This window comes from Caretta caretta, chromosome 4 (genome assembly GCF_965140235.1).
Source record: "Caretta caretta isolate rCarCar2 chromosome 4, rCarCar1.hap1, whole genome shotgun sequence".
In the NCBI taxonomy this organism is placed as follows: domain Eukaryota; kingdom Metazoa; phylum Chordata; order Testudines; family Cheloniidae; genus Caretta; species Caretta caretta.
Window position 1 is genome coordinate 116,130,224 of NC_134209.1, and position 18,697 is coordinate 116,148,920.

Consider the following 18,697-nt stretch of genomic DNA (forward strand, 5'->3'; position numbering starts at 1 on the left):
GCATATAAAACGTGTTCTTTTAACAGGTTTGTTATTATAGCAAGGAGATTGGTGAGTGGGCTGCAGCATAATTGCAGATGGGATGCTTCCCTGTTAAAAAGCTGCAGTTTCAAATGTCAAGCTAATTTTAAAGGGACACTGGACCTGAAAAAAATATAGAGCAACAATTTACAACGCCCAAATTTCATGCAATTGTGGAGCGCTCTCACAATTTTGGTATATAACAAAATTGCTATCTTTGAAATCATAAGTGGTAGAGCACAGGGAGGAATTCCGTTTCTTTTTTATGTTGCCAATTGGTCATGTAGAGAAGTAGATAAAGCCTAACTTATTCTTTTTAAATAATAATTTTAACTGAATGACACCTGAACCCCATCTAAAAGGCTGTGTGCGTCTGTGTAATCCAAAAACTACCTTAAAATAAGGACGGAAAGCCATGCCCTCAAAAGTTAAGAACTGCTAGACTTCAAGCTGACCCTGCAGTCTTAATTCACTCTCCTTGTGCATATTTGTTATGATACAGTCTTTAATTACATGATTGCTTAATTCAGTGAATGGGTAATTATTTAATATTTTTTTGTATCGACTTCATTCAGTGTTTTGCACCAGACCTTATTTAATGCACACTGTTCAAATCCTGCACTGAATAAAAAATTCTTAATTACCTCATGAGTAAGGTGACCAGATGTCCCGATTTTATAGGGACAGTCCTGATTTTTGGGTCTTTTTGTTATTTCGGCTCCTATTACCCCCCCCCCCCCCCCACACACACACACGATTTATCACACATGCTGTCTGGTCACCCTACTCATGGGTGTTTCTGTGGTGCTCTCACCAGGATATCTAAGGCCTGGTCTACAATAGGAAATTCAGTCAGTATAACTAAGTTGTTCAGAGGTGTGAAAAATCCACACCCCTAAGAGACGCATTTAAAATGACCTAACCCCTCGTGTAGATAGCATTAGGTCGACAGGAGAATTCTCCTGTTGACGTAGCTACCATCTTTTGGAGAAGTGGATTACCTACATTGATGGGTGAACCTTTCCTGTCAGTGTAGGTAGCATTTTCACTGAACAGCTATATCAGCACAGCTACAGCAGTGCCACTGTAGCTGTTCATGTGTAGCAAGCCCTAAGTGCTTTACAAACATCAATTAATTTATCTTCGCAACATCCCTGTGAGATCTGTTGGAATTATATCCCCATTTTACAGCTGGGGAATGGAGTCACACAGATTAGGGTCAAAACTGTCAAAAATGTCCTCTAATTTTCTGTGCCCCTCTTGATACAGTAAGGGCTTAATTTTTCAGAGTACTTAGCAGTTTTATACCAATTTTATGCATTCAGAGCACAGCTCCAATCAACTTCAGTTACATGAGCAAGTGCTCAGCAGTTTTGCAAATGTGGCCACAAGTGTCTCATTTTGGATACCCAGAAAATGAGAAACACAGTTAGTGAAACACCTGTGAAAACTTTGGGTTAAGTGTTTGGCCTCAGTGGTTAAGAACAGCATCACACAATAACTCAGTGGCAAAGGAATAGAACCCAGTTCACCGGAATGGCATTCAACTGCTCTCACCATGAGACCATCCTCTCTCTTCTCCAGCCTGCCCAAATTCTGTTTGATTGCAGAGAAGAAGGAAGTAGGCACAGAAAGACAGTTGCAGCTCCTTAACATAAATTAGAGTTGCTGATGAACAGCTCTAATTTATGGCTCTGGCACAAGGTCCCTCAATAATCTGATGACAGTGGAGGACTGGACACAGCAATGCTCTATTCCACCAAAACCATCTCCACCCCTGAACTGCTCATAGGGGTGAGCAGTGGTGCAGGGGACATGTAGGCTACTAGTACCAGCTTTCTATAGGAGAGTTCTCTTGCACAGAAGGAATTCTTTCCATGTAATTTCTGGCCAACGTAAGACTGCTTTGTGCTGTTCAGTGGGTATGAAGTTGGCTTAACAAAATAAAGAATTTTGTCCACTGTATATACATCCACTGCAGTCAGGAGTTCACATGGCAGCTGTGTTCACATTTGGTTAGATTAGGCAAGACTATATATTTATCTTATAAATATCAGGTAACTGAGTTTGCAGATGGTCATCAACCACGTATTATATCAGGTGGACAGGGACAAGAAATAGATTTCAAGTCCATTTTTCAGAAATGTAACTTTTCCAATAATTATCATACAAATAAATAATCTTTATGAATAAAGAACATTCGGCTAAGTTCCATGCAAAACTCTATGACACTTTTCAGGTAAATTTGGTTTCAGGTAAGAAGAAAATTAAAATAGATTACAATGAAAAATTAGGATTAAATATTTAGGTAGCAACTTCCTTTCAGAGGGGTCACAGTGCACATTATAAACTTTTGCCTAGTATTGAAATGCAGCCACTTCTAGGGTGAAACATGACATTAGCTCTGAGCCAGCCTGTAGCTTCATACAACTTTTAGTAAGGGAAACAAAGAATAACATCTCCCTTTGAAATTAGCGGCAATATTTTTAATTATAACAGAGGAAGGCAGAATGAAGTTTGAATTTGGCTAGAAATTCAGGTTAAACATTCCTATTGTGGTGAAAAATGCCTTGGGATCTTTTATTTGGCTACAAATGGTCAAAGTCTTGGTTTTCTGACTCATCAGAAAGATGGGTCTATCCGTGAGAATGATGAGATTACCAGCAATGCATTATGTTATGTAAAATTCAATACTAGATAATTAGGTTTACAGATTTTGATACATCAAATATACCACAAATACATAGTATTTATTCTGATTTTATACCACATAGCAAGGAGAACACCTACATAAGTTTCTTGTACTTCACTGATCCATTTTAAGAATATAAATGTCTCTTTCAAATGCTTTAATTTCAAACACAACACACCCTTCAGGAACTGATAAATTTCCAAATACTAATATGGTTTGAAACAAATCAAAACCTTGCAGAGCTGTTCTGAAAGGAAATAACTATACACAAGGAAAAAGAATCACTTGATTTCTCTATATCCTATTGCAGATTAATTTTAACGTCTGAGACCTGAAAAGACTTGTCCAAATTGTGCATCTATTACCAACATGGAAAGCTGGAAATCTTTCAAGATTAGTTATCCTTTTCCTGGTTTCAAGTTTAAAACAATCCAAAGTTTGACCCAGATCCTTCTGAAGATATTATGATGTTCTGTGATTGTTCACCTGTTTAAGTTATCATTTCTGAAGAGCATATTGCCTTGCTCTAGTTTTTCTTCTTCTCAAGTCTGTTTTCTTGGTTTCCATTCTGTTTACTGGAATGTTATTGCCAGGATTGATATTATCAGGATCATTGAAAGGGTACATTAAAGCATAACATGGAACAAATCTTGGAAGCCATGTCTTTGGAGAATTCTGCACCCCAGCTCATCAATGGTCAGTGAGTCAGTGAACTTTTTTTATTGTGAAATCTATTGTTTATTGTTGCTATTGTTAGTATTTTATTTATTTATAGAATGCCAATTATGAGTCAAGCACTTTCCAGACATATATGAGAACAAGGTTCAGAGAAGAGCTTACAGTCTAGGCAGACATGTATTAGGGTTAAGGAGGAGGAAAAATACCTCCAAAAGCTCTCCCTAGCTCGAGCGGCCAAAGGGGCCCGAGCCATAGTGTGGCGGGAGGTTGGACGGGAGATGCCTTTGAGACAGTGCATAGTCTGATAGACACAGAGGGGCCATAGCAAAATACTTGGTGGGTGGCCCCGAACCTCCCCTGGATCCCCTGGGATGAACCCCGTTCCTCCTGTGGTGGCCTGGAGTGGAAGTGGAATGGGAAGCCCTTTGGCAAGCAATAGCAATTACTGATCTCGGGATGCAATATTGTTGTGGTAACCTCCTAAACCAGGCAAACAACATCCATGATGAAAGCCAGGGAGGGCTGTAATGGGACAACTGATAATTTGGAGAGGTTTTTATGTGCCTCAGTTCCCCCAGTAAGTGCATTTACGTTGCTGCTTTTTTCCCCTTTTCCTTTGTTAACAGGACAAGGCAGTAATAGCAAGAGCCCAGGGACACCCCAAACAGGAGTGGTGGGACCACTCTTGCTGCTTTAAGCCTGCAAAATTTGTCAGGGCAAAATAATGTATGTATGGTGGTATTTCTCTCTGGGAATCCTCTAAAATTTAGGGCTCAGGGAAAGGCAATAAGATCTCGAAGGGAAAAGACCAGGTTAGAGGTTCCCTGAGCCAGAATCCATAGTAAAGAGTGGGCCAGGGTTCCCCTGCTAGCCACTGAGGAGTGGCACTACGAGGCAGTGAATAGGAAGACTGCCTGAACCTGTTTGTGGGAAGAGAGTTTCCAGTCCAGAAAGGGAAACCATTTGGTGACCTGGGCCAAGTCATGAAGAGGCAGCAGCAGCTCATGGAGCGAGAGAGTGGCCATGGCCCCAAAGGGAAATGCAGAGAGACAGCATGCAATCACTGGAAGGGGCATTCACCTTGTGAACTGTTCCCCAGAATGACACAAGAGATGCCATCCTCGCAGTGAGTGGAGCTCCCTGTCACATGCACCTATGCATTTGTTATTTTGAGTTCAGTGCAAAAATTCATGATGGGTTTTCTGGTTCCTGACTTATTTACTTTACCCTACATGATCAGGAGAGATTCCCATGATACTGCTTGCAATTGGATTTCACCAGATTGCCAGGCCTCTTCCCATGAGATCAAAAGAAACAGCCATGAGGAATTTGTAGGGGCAAATTTCAAACTGTTTTGTTTCCAAAGACTCCAGCACCAGCTGAAGCCAAGGTCACAGGGAACAATGTAAGGTCCTCCGTCATAACTGCCTCCCCTATCTGACCCAGAAGGTCCAAATTTATCACTTCATCTGGGGGCACAAGAACAGCAGTAACCAGGAAGAGCTTTCACATCCCCCCAGTATAACTATTCATTCAGTTCTGACACTGAGTTTAGGGCATTTTTTCATGTCCATTGGTTGTTGGTTTCCTGTCATCCAACCCACTCCATCTCCTGCCACACTTCAGCTGCTCAACCGTACTCTCTCTGGCCCATTAAGATTCTACTCCTCTCCTACATCCCATCTGCCTTACCCTGATATATATTACACAACAATTAATTCTCCTTTTGATACACACACTTCAACCTCATTAATTTTAAATTATTTGCATCTAATGAGAGCATAAACCCATTTGAATCATAAAGTCCTTGAATATAGTGAGGACTAATGAGGCACCATAAATGTGAATCTACATTTTAGTTGAGGGATGGACTGCTGACTGTAGGCGTATGCTTAAGTATTTTGTTGAAAAGGGATGGGCTTAAGCATGTGCTTAAACACTTTGCCAAATTGGGGCCTAAGTAAGACTTTTTTTTGGTCATCAAAACATCCACCCCAAAATTCTCATAATAAAGACATGAAGAACCTTAATCTTTTCTGAAAAATGAAATATACTAAGTGTAGCAACAGAGAACTTATTAGAAAGTAAGAAAGAATTTCTTCATTCTACAGAAAACAAGAATGGGGATCCAACATTCATAGGGTATTAATTGTTTATTAATATTCTTTGCTTTTAATGATTCAGCAATCTGATTCTGATAGGCTGTATATATGTGGGTAACATATGTCTATTGGTAAAAAGGTTCAGCCTAATTCTTAGGTTGTTGTAATTATTGTGTGTTGTATACCTGTTCTTTGCTGCCTTACTTGACTGCCCTGTTTTTCGACTTAGGTTGCTATGTTCAGGGTGCTGGAACAATTTGTACAGTGGGGATGCTGAGAATGATTGAACCATTCCTGTATATAATGGAAACCACTTCAAGCCATGGGATGCAGCAGCACCCCTAGTTCCAGCACCTATGGCTATGTTAGCAAAAATTAACCAAAACAAAACAAAAACCACTGCAGCTTTTAATGTATTCAATCACACTTTGTTCCTGAATGAGCTATTTGTTGCTGCACCAATGTAGAGTTCATGTTACAATGGGCAAAATGTTAATGATCTTCTATACAAATGGTGAGATGCATGCCTCAGAATTTGCAGCCTTCCTTATACAACTTTGTAAAGGTCTAGATTCAAACAGCAAGAGAGTGAGCAAATACTTGGTATCCTCCTAATCTGAGTAAATTACAATTTACAGAAGTAGCAACGACTATTGTTCAATTTATCTGTAGGGGAACTTTCAAAGGGCTCCTTTGGATGGTCTGTGGAGGTTTTAGCTGGCCAGTTTTGGATGTCCAGAAAATTGGGAGAATTTTCAGAGAAGAATGATTTTTTTCTTCGGATATAATGCACAGCACTGGATATTAAAGCTGTCTGGACATTCTGGACTCCCCTTGGTACTCAGCTATTGCGATGACATAAGACTTTACAGCAGCTGGATCCTTACTTTTGTTAGGAAGAGTAGGAGGAGCAACTCTACTTTTTTAAATAATACCTAGCTGTTATATCACACTGTTCATCAGTAGATCTCAAAGTTCTTTCCAAAGTAGGTGAGTATCATTATCCCCTTTTATAGCTGGGAAACTGAGGCACAGAAATGACTTGCCCAGTCTCATCCAGCAGCATAGCCAGGAACAGAACCCAGTTCTGAGTCCCCATCAATTTCTCTATCCACTAGGCATCACTGCAGAAGCATCGTTTCCATAGCAGATGTGCTATGGAGTCTTACATATTGCAGGATCTTGTTTCCTGTTCCTAAACAATAGAATATAAAAGGTATAGGACTTCTCTGTTAATATTAGCCTCAAATACTGATTCAATGATGAAGCAAGAAGATGAGCCTTTTTAAATAATTAGGTTCAGTTTTATCAGTTGCAACCATTGAGGATTCAGAATTTATTTTAATCTATGATTATTTTTAGCCACGGTGAAGTTTGGGGGAGAGGGCTATGCAGGCCTCAAGCAGGCATGAAATTTGCCCCACACCTGGCCCCATTGGCCTGGCTGGAGCTGCTTCCCCCTCCTCTCCTCAATATCGAAGTCAAACTACGCCTATGTTTTTAGGGTAGCAAAAAATATTTGAAGACATTAGAGGAAAAACTCCAAATTATTTTTCACCCCTTCTAACATTCTCAGCACGTTGTGTTGTGTTTACTGTTTGGAAGCAGTGCTGCATGGCAAGATGCTGCAGAGACGCTGAAGGCAAAAAAGAAATCCTGGCCCTAACAGAATGTAACTGACTTCAGTGAGGTCAGGATATAACCATTTGAGAACAGTGGGATAGATCTTCAGCTGATGTAAGTCACTCTAGCCTAGCTCCATTCATGTCACTGTCGCTATGCCATTTTACACCATCTGAGGATCTGGCCTAGAATATTCTCATAATACTGTTCTCACTGAATACTCATTGAACTGTTCTTCTGCTATGTAATCAATGTAATCAATATCAGACAAAATACTAAATGACTGTGTTAAGGTTTACGATCCAAGGATAAGAGGGCATGGTTTTGAAAATGGACATTTTTCTCATCCCTGTTAGATTACCATTGAATTAGATTTTACCATCTGTGACATGTTTAGATTTATTGTCGAATAACAAGGACACGCAAATCATTAGCTATATGTCAGAAAAATTCAAAAAATCAAAATTATCTTCAGTTAAATACAATATGATCCTTATTTTCTCTTTTTTCCCTATCCTTTCTCATGGTACATGTAAATTACCTGTAACCACAAGCCACATGGGAGTATTTTATTAGTATTAACATAACTATGAAACAATATTGCATATATTTACCATAAAACATCAGATGTTGTTGTCCAGATTGCTAAAACAAATGACAGCTTCATTGTCAATAGCATTACCTGAATTGATTGTCAATGCTGTGGCATGAACAGTATGTTTTGAGTATATATTAGCACAATGAACGGGCAGCTCTTAGGACAATAATCATTATAAACCCCAATTAGAGAACCATCTGCCAAATAATCATAAATCTTAATGAAGGGTTGCAGAATCTGTGGATATATTTTTAGCTACCACATGACAAAAGTTTTGCTGTTATATGTCAATATGTGTAGGGTTCCATGAAAACAAGATGAATGTCTCAGATTTAGAAATCTGTTGAAAAACAATATACCCGTACATAACAGTGGTCCCAGGTGGTGCAATAGGACACTGGGGACCTCCACAATAGGATTCCTCTCTGAGCCTAGCAAAGCAATATTTTCCTTTCTATGTCAGTAACTATCTAGAAGAGATTTAGGTTCAATTGGTTCAATTTTGCGATCCACTCATGAACAATGCAAGCAAATACCTCTGAGGAATAATTACCTGAGACACAGCTAGCATAAATGTACTTGGAGTTGACAACCAAATGAGTGTTGTGTGGGCAGCAAATTAAACATCGTCTCACAAAGCAAAAGGGTAGCATGATGGAGAAGAGAGGTGATCATCTCTCTACATGTGGCTCTGTTGAAACCACACATACAATACTGTGTATAGTAAGTTTTGAGCATATCACTACCAGTCATCATTGTGGCTAGTTGGACTCAACAATCAACTCTGTCCTTCATATCATCACCAGTACAGCCCGTACAATTCCAGTGTCCAGCCTTCCGGTTGGCATTGCTCACCTGGCAATTAGGCATGAAAGCAGGGCCCATGCCATATTACTGCATGCAGCCAATTATCAAGACAGCTTACTTCACAGTTGCATCTCAAAATTACATAAAAAATGGTAGCTAAAGTTGAGATGCATTCAGCATGATATTGGAGACTTTGCTGAATATTTTGTTTTTCATTTTAAAAGATGCACCTTCCACAAATATTTCAAACACTGGCGAGGTTTTTTTTTTTGCAAATTCCACATGAAGTAAACTTTTAATAGAGTACAAGACCTCCAGTCTGTCATTCATGTTCCTTGCCCTCTATGGGATGAACAACAAAAAAATATTTCTATAATAAAAAATAAAATAAAATAAAAATCCTTACTTGTCTTGTTGACCCATTTCTCATAGCCTATAACATGCTAACAAGTACACCAGCACAGCAATGTAGTTTTTATGATATATTATTTACAAGAAGCTTTTTAGGCACCGATCTCAGTGAGCTAAAGATTTTTTAAATGCACCCTTTTGGCTATTAAAAGACTGAACAACAGATTTTTTTGCTGTTTCTGGAATATCAAATTTCCTTCACTGCTCAGCACAAAAATATGAAGTTTGTATTTTGAGATAATGGAGCTTTTTTCTGTTCTATCCAAATTATATTCTGTGCAAAACTAGAGGAGTTTGGGCGAAAGTGGCTGTAAGCCATCTTTCCACTTCCCCAATTCTAGAATTTGTTGGGTCCTGTGCTGTTTCTTAAGGCTATTGTGACTTATGTCCAGCTGCCTTTTGCCCTTCCATTAGCCAGAGATCTCTGCAGTGTAGGTATGCCCCTATTCTACTATTCTAGTCAGGTTTTTATCCTACATCCATCATTGTGGTATCTGAGCACCTACCATTGTCCCCTGGAGAAAAAAGTGGTGGCATAAGAGATGTTACAAAAAGTCCGTGCCACCCTGAGAAGGGCTGGATATGTGGGATGTATAGCTGATTTGTGACATCACAGTGGCACAAATTAACCAGAGGCAGGAATTGGCTCCATTTGTGCAGCTCAACCCTGTATCTATTCAAATCAGTGGGAGTTTTGTCACTGGCTTCAGGGAGAACAGGATTGGGCACTTCATTGTAACCAAGGATGTAATTTTTTCATTATAGTTTAACTGTTGTTGGACAAGTTGAGAGATAATTAAAACAACAGGCAGCCTTCACTGAAGCAAACCTACAGCTTTACTGGTAATTTTGTTTTGCTGTTTTTAATTTTTCACTAAATGTTTTAATGTCTCTACACGTTTTCTTACCGACCAAAGTGCTGTTGGGATTTGTGGGGACAAGAGAGAATGTATAAAGTGAACAAAATAGATTTTAAACAAGATGGTAAGAATTGTATTCTTGCAGCTGAGCTGAAACCACTTCAGATGGTTTGGCCCAGTAAAGAAGTTGGTTCAACTAGTAAACATTTAAAGAAAGTGACACACATTGTCACTTTACAATGTGATTAATACTATTTCTCTAGACAACAGGGGAGGAGCATTGACTAGGTAAAGCTAAAATATAGGGCCAGGTTCACTCCTTTGCTGAGTTTATACTCAGTGAAGCAGAGAGGGATGGGTTTTGATCCATTAATTGTTTTCTTGGATCATGTCCCAACACAGGTAAAAGTTGTGATGACGCTGGTTCTGGCCGCACCCAACTGAGAGTGTCAATTCAGGACAAATTGCTTAAAGCAGGGCAGTTACAGCCCAAGGCTTGGGTTTCTGTGCACACCAAGGCACACCAAACCAGCCAAACAGAGAAGACTTTGGTTTTACCTCACTGGCTAACCATAAGTCACACAAGCAATTCCCTTAGACACTCCAGTTCCCCAGTATCACCACCAGTGCCACTCATTATGGGGACAAATGGTTATGAAAACCAATACCCCAGGGAAAGAAAAGAGGTTCTCTCGATCCCAAAGGACCAAGCCCCAAACCCAGGTCAATGTACAAATCAGATCTTACTCACAAATCACGCTGTTGCCAATCCTTTAGAATCTAAAATCTAAAGGTTTATTCCTAAAAGGAAAAAGATATAGATGAGAGCTGGAATTGGTTAAATGGAATCAATTACATACAGTAATGGCAAAGTTCTTGGTTCTGGCTTGTAGCAGTGATAGAATAAACTGCAGGTTCAAATAAAGTCTCTGAAGTACATCCCCAGCTGGGATTGGTCATTCAGTCCTTTGTTCAGAACTTCAGTTTGTAGCAAAGTCCCTCCAGAGGTATGAAGCAGGATTGAAGACAAGATGGAGATGAGGCATCAGCCTCTTATAGTCTTTTCCAGGTGTAAGGACACCTCTTTGTTCTTACTGTGGAAAATTACAGCAAAATGAAGTCTGGAGTCACATGGTCAAGTCCCTGCATACTTTGCTGAGTCACAAGGTTCCAGAACATGAAGTGAAACTAGGCCTCAGTTCTGATGTCACAATATAGTTCTGATCTTAGGAACATCATTTCACCCTCTAAAACTGGGAAATAATTATAATTTGAGATGCAATTAGATTGTAAATTCCTGGGCACAGACCAGGTTTTCCTGTGTGTTTGTACAGCATCTAGCACAATGGCTCGCCAATTCTGATTGGGATGCCTGGCATTCCCACAATAAATGTGTTGCCATGGTTAGGAAGAGGTGATTTCTTCCCAATTTCTAAGAAATGGTCTTTGTCATGGAAGGTCGTGGGTGGGTTGCTTCTTTTTGAAGCAGTAACAGTCTCTTCTCTAGAGACAGACTCTGCTGCTCTGGTGCTAGAGGGTGGACTGCTCTGTTCCCCTGGTCTGATGCCTGAAACTATCCGAGTAGGACCAGGGCTTCACCTGCTAAAAGGAAGAAAATAAAATAAATATATATATTTTGATAACAGATTGTCCATTAATTTACCCTGACCCTCCCCTTTATACTAACAGGAGGAAGGATAGTCCTGGGTTTAGTATACTGAACTGGGATTTGGGATACCTGGGTTCTTCTCCCAGTGCCCCAGTTGTACATCTGTAAAATGGGGATGATACTAACAAAAATACCTCCCTAACTCACAGGGCTGTTGTGAGGATAAATTCATTCATGATTATGAGTTGCTTATATACTGTGGTCATGGAGCCATAGAAGTACCTAGATAAACAAATCAATTAAAAAAATAAATCCAGCCACACTTTAATGACACGAAAACACCTGGATTTTTCTTTTTAAATTATTGAGCATATTTGTTATGGGATATTGACTTACTTTGGCAGCATTGCAAAGGCCCAGGACCTGCAAACACTTACACTCATGCTTCACTTTAAACATGTGAGGACTCCCCAGTGAAATCAATATTATGACTCTCATGTGTAAAGTCAAGCACATGCATACGTGTTTGCAAGATTAGGACCCTAAGCAGCATTGCAACAGGGCACATTCTGAATAACAATGAGCACATGAGTATCAGCAACAGGAGATAAAATCATATTAGGTTTGTATTACATGAGACGTAATGTCAGGGATAAACCTTTGTCACAGGCAAATGGGATTCTGCTCTTAAATGAATGCCTCAGTATCAATAAGTAGAGACAAACACGCTAGTACATTTATTTTCAAAACAGCAGAAATTAACTTGGAATTCTGTTCTATTCCAGTAGACTTTATTTCTTTTACGCCAAATGATTGATGTAAATGTCATCATTTTGTTTGAAGGATACAGTAGAACAGCATTTCTTGACTTTACCGTTAATTTGAGTAGCTATATGATGACAAGCATAGAGAACAACCTCTTTATGTGATCCAGCCAATCAGACAGCAGCTGGTCCATAAAAGTGTGTTTTGTTTTGTTTTAAATATACAGATACAATTCTCTTTTTATATAAAATACTATTCTTTACTGAGTATGTTGGTTTCTGGTTAATTCAAGCATGTGGAGGGGGAGATTTGTTGTTTGTTTGTTTTCATTTCCATCAAAAATATTCTAAAACAGCCTTTTAGCAGTCACTTATGCTGACACCAATTAAGTATGGCACTATGTTAGATTGAGCTAATGTAAAGGTTCCTAGTAAGATGAATGTATTTAAAATATCACACATTCAGGAGTAAATTCAAAACCTAAGAAACATGCTCTTTTAAATTTGCACTTTGAAATCTATTGATCTAGGTTTCTGATACTGTTACATTTCAAGGATGTATTAAACACTGGCCCATGTTGGGAGGAATTCAGGCAGAGGGGCAACTGTGCTACACCATTAAGTGATGAAGTGTACACTCCCCTATACAGCTAACCAACTCTGCAACCAACTTTTGTGTTGCTTGAGATTGTAAGTAAAACCTTCCAGAGGCATATCTTTATTAACACTTTATTAACATATAAATTACAAGTTCATGCTGGGGGGAAGGTCATTTGTACAGTGAAGGGCATTATGCACTGTTTAATGATTACTAGAAAACACAAAAGTAAGATAATATTTAAAAATGGAACATATTCATAATATCTGTCATGACCATCTTATCTTTATATGCAAGTCTTTGCTCATTTTTGCTCATATCCAGTGTGAATGACAGCACACATTTTGGGAGGCATAGACTTAGACCACCTACTGGGTATCTTTTCTAACTAAAATCTGATATTTGATAAAGAACTACAATCTGTGGAATTTATAAATCAAGAGCAAAAGACCTCCAAGAAGCAAAATATTCAAATCAGTTCCCTCACATTTTGGTAATAATAATGAAAGTTTATTTTATGTATTTTGGGGGAATACTGAGCTAGTAAACCTGGCTATAGTTAGCATATTGCAACCGACAAACAGTTTAATGGTGATGGAGTAAACGGGACCTAACAAGTTTCCTACATCAATAGCTTGTCAGTTTTGCTAGAATGTTAGCAAGTTACCTCAATGTAAAACTACAGAGCAAATGGGAAAAGAATTCATCAGAATTCTGCATTAGACAGAGTAAAATGTATGTATTGCAATGCTTTCTTGTTCACAGGTGTGACAAAGATCCTATCTGGTCATTCAAGAGCTTTAGCTGCAGAGATTGCAGTTCTCTTGACACATACAGAGAGTCAGGGTCAAAGTTCTAGTAGAAAGATCCCTGAGGGATCAATTTCAGTTGTATAATGTGAGTATGCAGCACAAGAAGAGATCTGTATCTTAAATATTTGTATTATTAGGGTTGGCTAAACCAGCATGGGGAGAAAACCTGTGAAAACACATATAGCATAAGCAACTCAAGACATTGACTAGAGTGGGGAAGAATAATACATGTATACATCACTAGTAGACTTACACTATAATGGTCACTGTAGTCAATCTTGTTTGAGATCATAGTACAAGAGCGCAAGCATTTTGGACTAGATTTGTTATAGAATATAAAAATGCATATTTATTATAATTCCCATTTCCCTGAGTTTTCTTAGATGACTTTGAACTTTAGTAGGACCTGACCTCATAATATATTAGTGTTTTCTATGATGTATCCAGTGCATAAATGAATAGATGTTACACTTATAGCCAGACAGGGTACTAGATGGTTTTGAAGACTGGTAATGAGAACCAATTTATAACTACCTTCCTAGTATAGAATGAACAGATCATGTTACTATCTGATGACTCTTCAGTTGTCAATGTAGATTGAATTAGTGGATTTTCTCCAATTGCTAGAGAACAGTATATAATTTCACACACTGCCATTAGTGGCTAATTTTACTTGGCACCATTGATGCCAATCTCAGCATAAGCAGAAATAAGTAGAAATGGATCAAGGAGCATGGAGACTGAACTATCACCTCACTGCTATAGGTGGTCTTTCCAGAAAATGATTGAGACATATTAGCAGCTGATCAAGATTGTACAGCAATACTGTGAACTGTTGTACAGATAAGCAGGTTACCTTTATTTCCTGTGTTGTCCATCTGTCACTTTTTCCCATGCACTAGATTCACTTCACAAACATGGCAAATTGAAAGCCTTCCTTAAAACCTAATTGTGTTTTGAATCAAGACTTTTCCATCCTTTATGAATACAAAAGAAGCCCAAAAAAAGGTTTTTTTAGAGAATTTTGAGTACCAGATATATTAATATCTGGAATTCCAATTTAAGACAACATTATCTGATAAAAATGCAACAGTTAATGTCCTTAACTTTAAAGTACATAAGAACATAAGAATGTCCATACTGGGTCAGACCAAAGGTTCATCCAGCCCAGTATCCTGTCTACCGACAGTGGCCAATGCTAGGTGCCCCAGAAGGAGTGAACCTAACAGGTAATGATCAAGTGATCTCTCTCCTGCCATCTAGCTCCACCCTTTGACAAACAGACCCTAGGGACACCATTTCTTACCCATCCTGGCTAATAGCCATTAATGGACTTAACCTCCATGAATTTATCTAGTTCTCTTTTAAACCCTGTTATAGTCCTAGCCTTCACAACCTCCTCAGGCAAGGAGTTCCACAGGTTGACTGTACACTGTGTGAAGAACTTTCTTTTATTTGTTTTAAACCAGCTGCCCATTAATTTCATTTGGTGGCCCCTAGTTCTTATATTATGGGAACCAGTAAATAACTTTTCCTTATTCACTTTCTCCACACCACTCATGATTTTATATACCTCTATCATATCCCCCCTTAGTCTCCTCTTTTCCAAGCTGAAAAATCCTAGCTTCTTTAATCTCTCCTCATATGGCACCCGTTCCAAACTCCTAATCATTTTAGTTGCCCTTCTCTGAATCTTTTCTAAGGCCAGTATATCTTTTTTTGAGATGAGGAGACCACATCTATACGCAGTATTCAAGACATGGGCATACCATGGATTTATATAAGGGCAATAAGATATTCTCCATCTTATTCTCTATCCCTTTTTTAATGATTCCTAACATCCTGTTTGCTTTTTTGACTGCCGCTGCACACTGCGTGGACGTCTTCAGACAACTATCCACGATGACTCCGAGATCTCTTTCCTGATTAGTTGTAGCTAAATTAGCCCCATCATATCGTATGTATAGTTGGGGTTATTTTTTTCCAATGTGCATTACTTTACATTTATCCACATTAAATTTCATTTGCCATTTTGTTGCCCAATCATTTAATTTTGTGAGATCTTTTTGAAGTTAGGATTAGGGTTAAGAAGAACTTCAAAGTAACATGGAGTAACTTTAACATATAATTAATATATATAGTTGGGGAGTGGGAATGAGGATAGCAAAGAGGTTTATATGTATTGGGAGCCAGGGTGGTCTAACATATAAGGTACCAGACTGGATGTCAAGAAACCTGGATCCCATTTCCACTTCAGTCAGTGACTTACTGTGCTGTATTGTACGAATCACTTCACACACATATACCCCTGTGCAGCTGTTTCCCCTCTTACCCTTTCTCTTTCTTTTCTAGTCAGATTACAAGAGATTATCTATTACTGTGTAACCAATCTTGGTTGTGATCTATACACTCTACTGAAGTACCAATAATAAACAATAATGGCATAAACTGCCACTTGGACAAAGATTCCAAAAGTCAGTGGGAGTTTGTCATAGTTTTAAAGACCAGAAGGGACAATTAGAATCATCTGGTTAGAGCTCTTGCACAACACGGACCATGGAATTTCATGCAGTAATTACTGCATTAATCCCACAACTTCTGTTTGAGGCAGAGCATAACTTTCAGAAAGACACATAAACTTGATTTAAAGATTTCCACTACCTCTTTTGATAAACTTTTCCAATGATTCATTATCATCAGTGTTAATAAATTGTGCATTATTTACAATCTGATTTTTTTCTTGCTTTGGCCTTTCTCTTCTAAATTAAAGAGTTTCTGGGTGCTGTAGTGGGGCAGTTGCCTCACACCAGGGGGAGGAAGAGTTAAATCAGGCCACAGGGAGCCTGCACAGAACCCTCCAATTAGAGGAGGGCTCACCAAGCAAGCCAATCAGGAGGTGCCTTGTTGCAGTGGCCAATCAGGGCCAGCAGGGGCCATATATAAAGGGCTGCTCAACAGAGCAGAGGCAGCCTTTCCCTAGTCTGGCAGGAAGAAGGACTGGCTGCCTAAGAGTGCTATGACTAGAGCAGTGCTGGGCAGGGTAGCAGAGCAGAAGGAGCTTCTGGCTGACCACTGCCAGACTGAGGCCCTGGAGGAAGGGCAGATAAGGTGCTTGGGCTGCCCCCACTTGCCTTGAGGGAAGTGGCTAACACAGACTTTGCCCCTGGAGCAAGGGACTAGACTGGTGACTGCAGCAGGCCACTCCAGCTAGTGGCTGGACTATAGTCTGCTGATTCCTCCAAAAGGTGGGGAAATAGAGGAACTGGGCACAGCTGGAGGGCTGTGCCCAGAAGAGGATGATGTGGTCCATGGAGCGATGTGGGTCACAGTGGTGGAGACAGCAAAGTGGGAGGACTTGAGCTAATTCCAGAATGACCAGCAGGAGATGCCATGGTGGTGAGTCTCCCACCACTACAGGTACATATAGACTGATCAAATCACCTCTTAAAATGCTCTTTGATAACTAAATAGATTGTACAGACCTCACATTATTCTAATACCTCATGTCTAAATCTTTTCCAATTTTTCATTCTTTTTGAAGTATGGAGAACAGAATTGGACACACTATAGGAGTAATGGTCTCACCAATGCTTCTACAGTGGGAATAATACCTTTCTACTCCTACTTGATATTCTTCTGTTTAGACTTCTAAGGATCTTATTAATACATTTAATATGTGCTACATTAGCACTACACAAAATCAATCTTTTAATAGGTTCATAGATTCACAGATCATAAGGTCAGAAGGGACCATTATGATCATCTAGTCTGACCTCCTGCACAATGCAGGCCACAGAATCTCACCCACCCATTCCTGCGATAAACTTCTCCCCTATGTTTGAGCTACTGAAGTCCTCAAATCATGATTTAAAGACTTCAAGGAGCAGAGAATCCTCCAACAAGTGACCTGTGCCCCATGCTACAGAGGAAGGCAAAAAAACCCCAGGGTCTCTGCTAATCTGCCCTGGAGGAAGATTCCTTCCTGACCCCAGATATGGCAATCAGCTGAACCCTGAGCATATAGGCAAGATTCACCAGCCAGATACCCAGGAAAGAATTCTCTGTAGTAACTCAGATCCCATCCCATCACAGACCAGTGGGCCTATTTACCATGAATAGTTAAAGATCAATTAATTACCAATATCATATTATCCCATAATAAGAATGATGTGGTGATAGGTCAAACACCTTGTAGCAATATAACAATACAGTATTTTGACAATGTTACAAGTTTTCCCAACATGTATAAAAATAAAATTCAACCCTTTTATACTGGTGAACTCTCTTCAGCATCCTTCTCCTGCTACAATAACGCTCCTTAACTGTTCAACCTGTCATGCATACAGAGATTTATATATTTAAAAAAAAAGAATATAGCAAATCAAAAAATCATATAACAGATGTTAAAATAAATCCTGGGATGTGTATATTTTAGAAGTCACAGAAAGTGACTATCACTATGTTGTCTAATTTGCTAAATAATATGCAATATTGTTAGGCTTGGAGGATTAGTTTTTTATTGGTAAATGTCAGTAAATGTTGATTTAACCACACACACACACTGACAAAAATATTTCCATCAACGATGATCAAAATTTACAGATAGGCAAAGTAATAAAAATTCTGTTTGACAACTTAGAGTTTGCTTAAAGGTATTTACTTTGCATATTTTGATGTGATGTTGAAAATTGATGTTTTAACGCTTATAAAGCTTTGACTTTCAAATTTCACCACCAGTCATTAAATAATTATTGTCTGAACACACCCATAATTTCCCACAATTATGAACATTTAAAATGATAAACATAGAAAATACTTAAAATCCATAATTTGTACAACTGTGAAAATTTAAATCAAAATCATAGCTTAAAAATAAACATTGCTATTATCCCTCAATTATAAAAATAATAAAAATCAAAGTCTGACAATCCTAAATACTATGGAGTGTCATGTGATGTAATAAAATATTCTATTATAAAATATATGCACATGAGGACTGATTTAAGGTTCACCTGAGAACTATAATTATGAATTTTTAATCATACAGTAGCAATGAAATCTCTGATTTAATAATATATAGTTTTGGCAAATGTAAGATGAATACACACATTATATATATATA

General features: G+C 38.7%; 1 protein-coding gene and 1 long non-coding RNA gene across 2 annotated transcripts in view; one reads left to right on the forward strand and one right to left on the reverse strand.

Annotated features, from left to right (window-relative positions):
- The window catches only part of LOC142071936 (uncharacterized), a 49,606-nt gene extending 39,867 nt beyond the window's left edge, over positions 1-9,739 (forward strand). Inside the window, exons 3-4 of the long non-coding RNA XR_012668193.1 lie at positions 3,024-3,409; positions 9,698-9,739. This is a non-coding gene — a long non-coding RNA (uncharacterized LOC142071936). The remainder of the gene's footprint in view (positions 1-3,023; positions 3,410-9,697) is intronic.
- The window catches only part of LOC142071977 (uncharacterized), a 132,362-nt gene that overhangs the window by 69,834 nt on the left and 43,831 nt on the right, over positions 1-18,697 (reverse strand). The window lies entirely within an intron of this gene.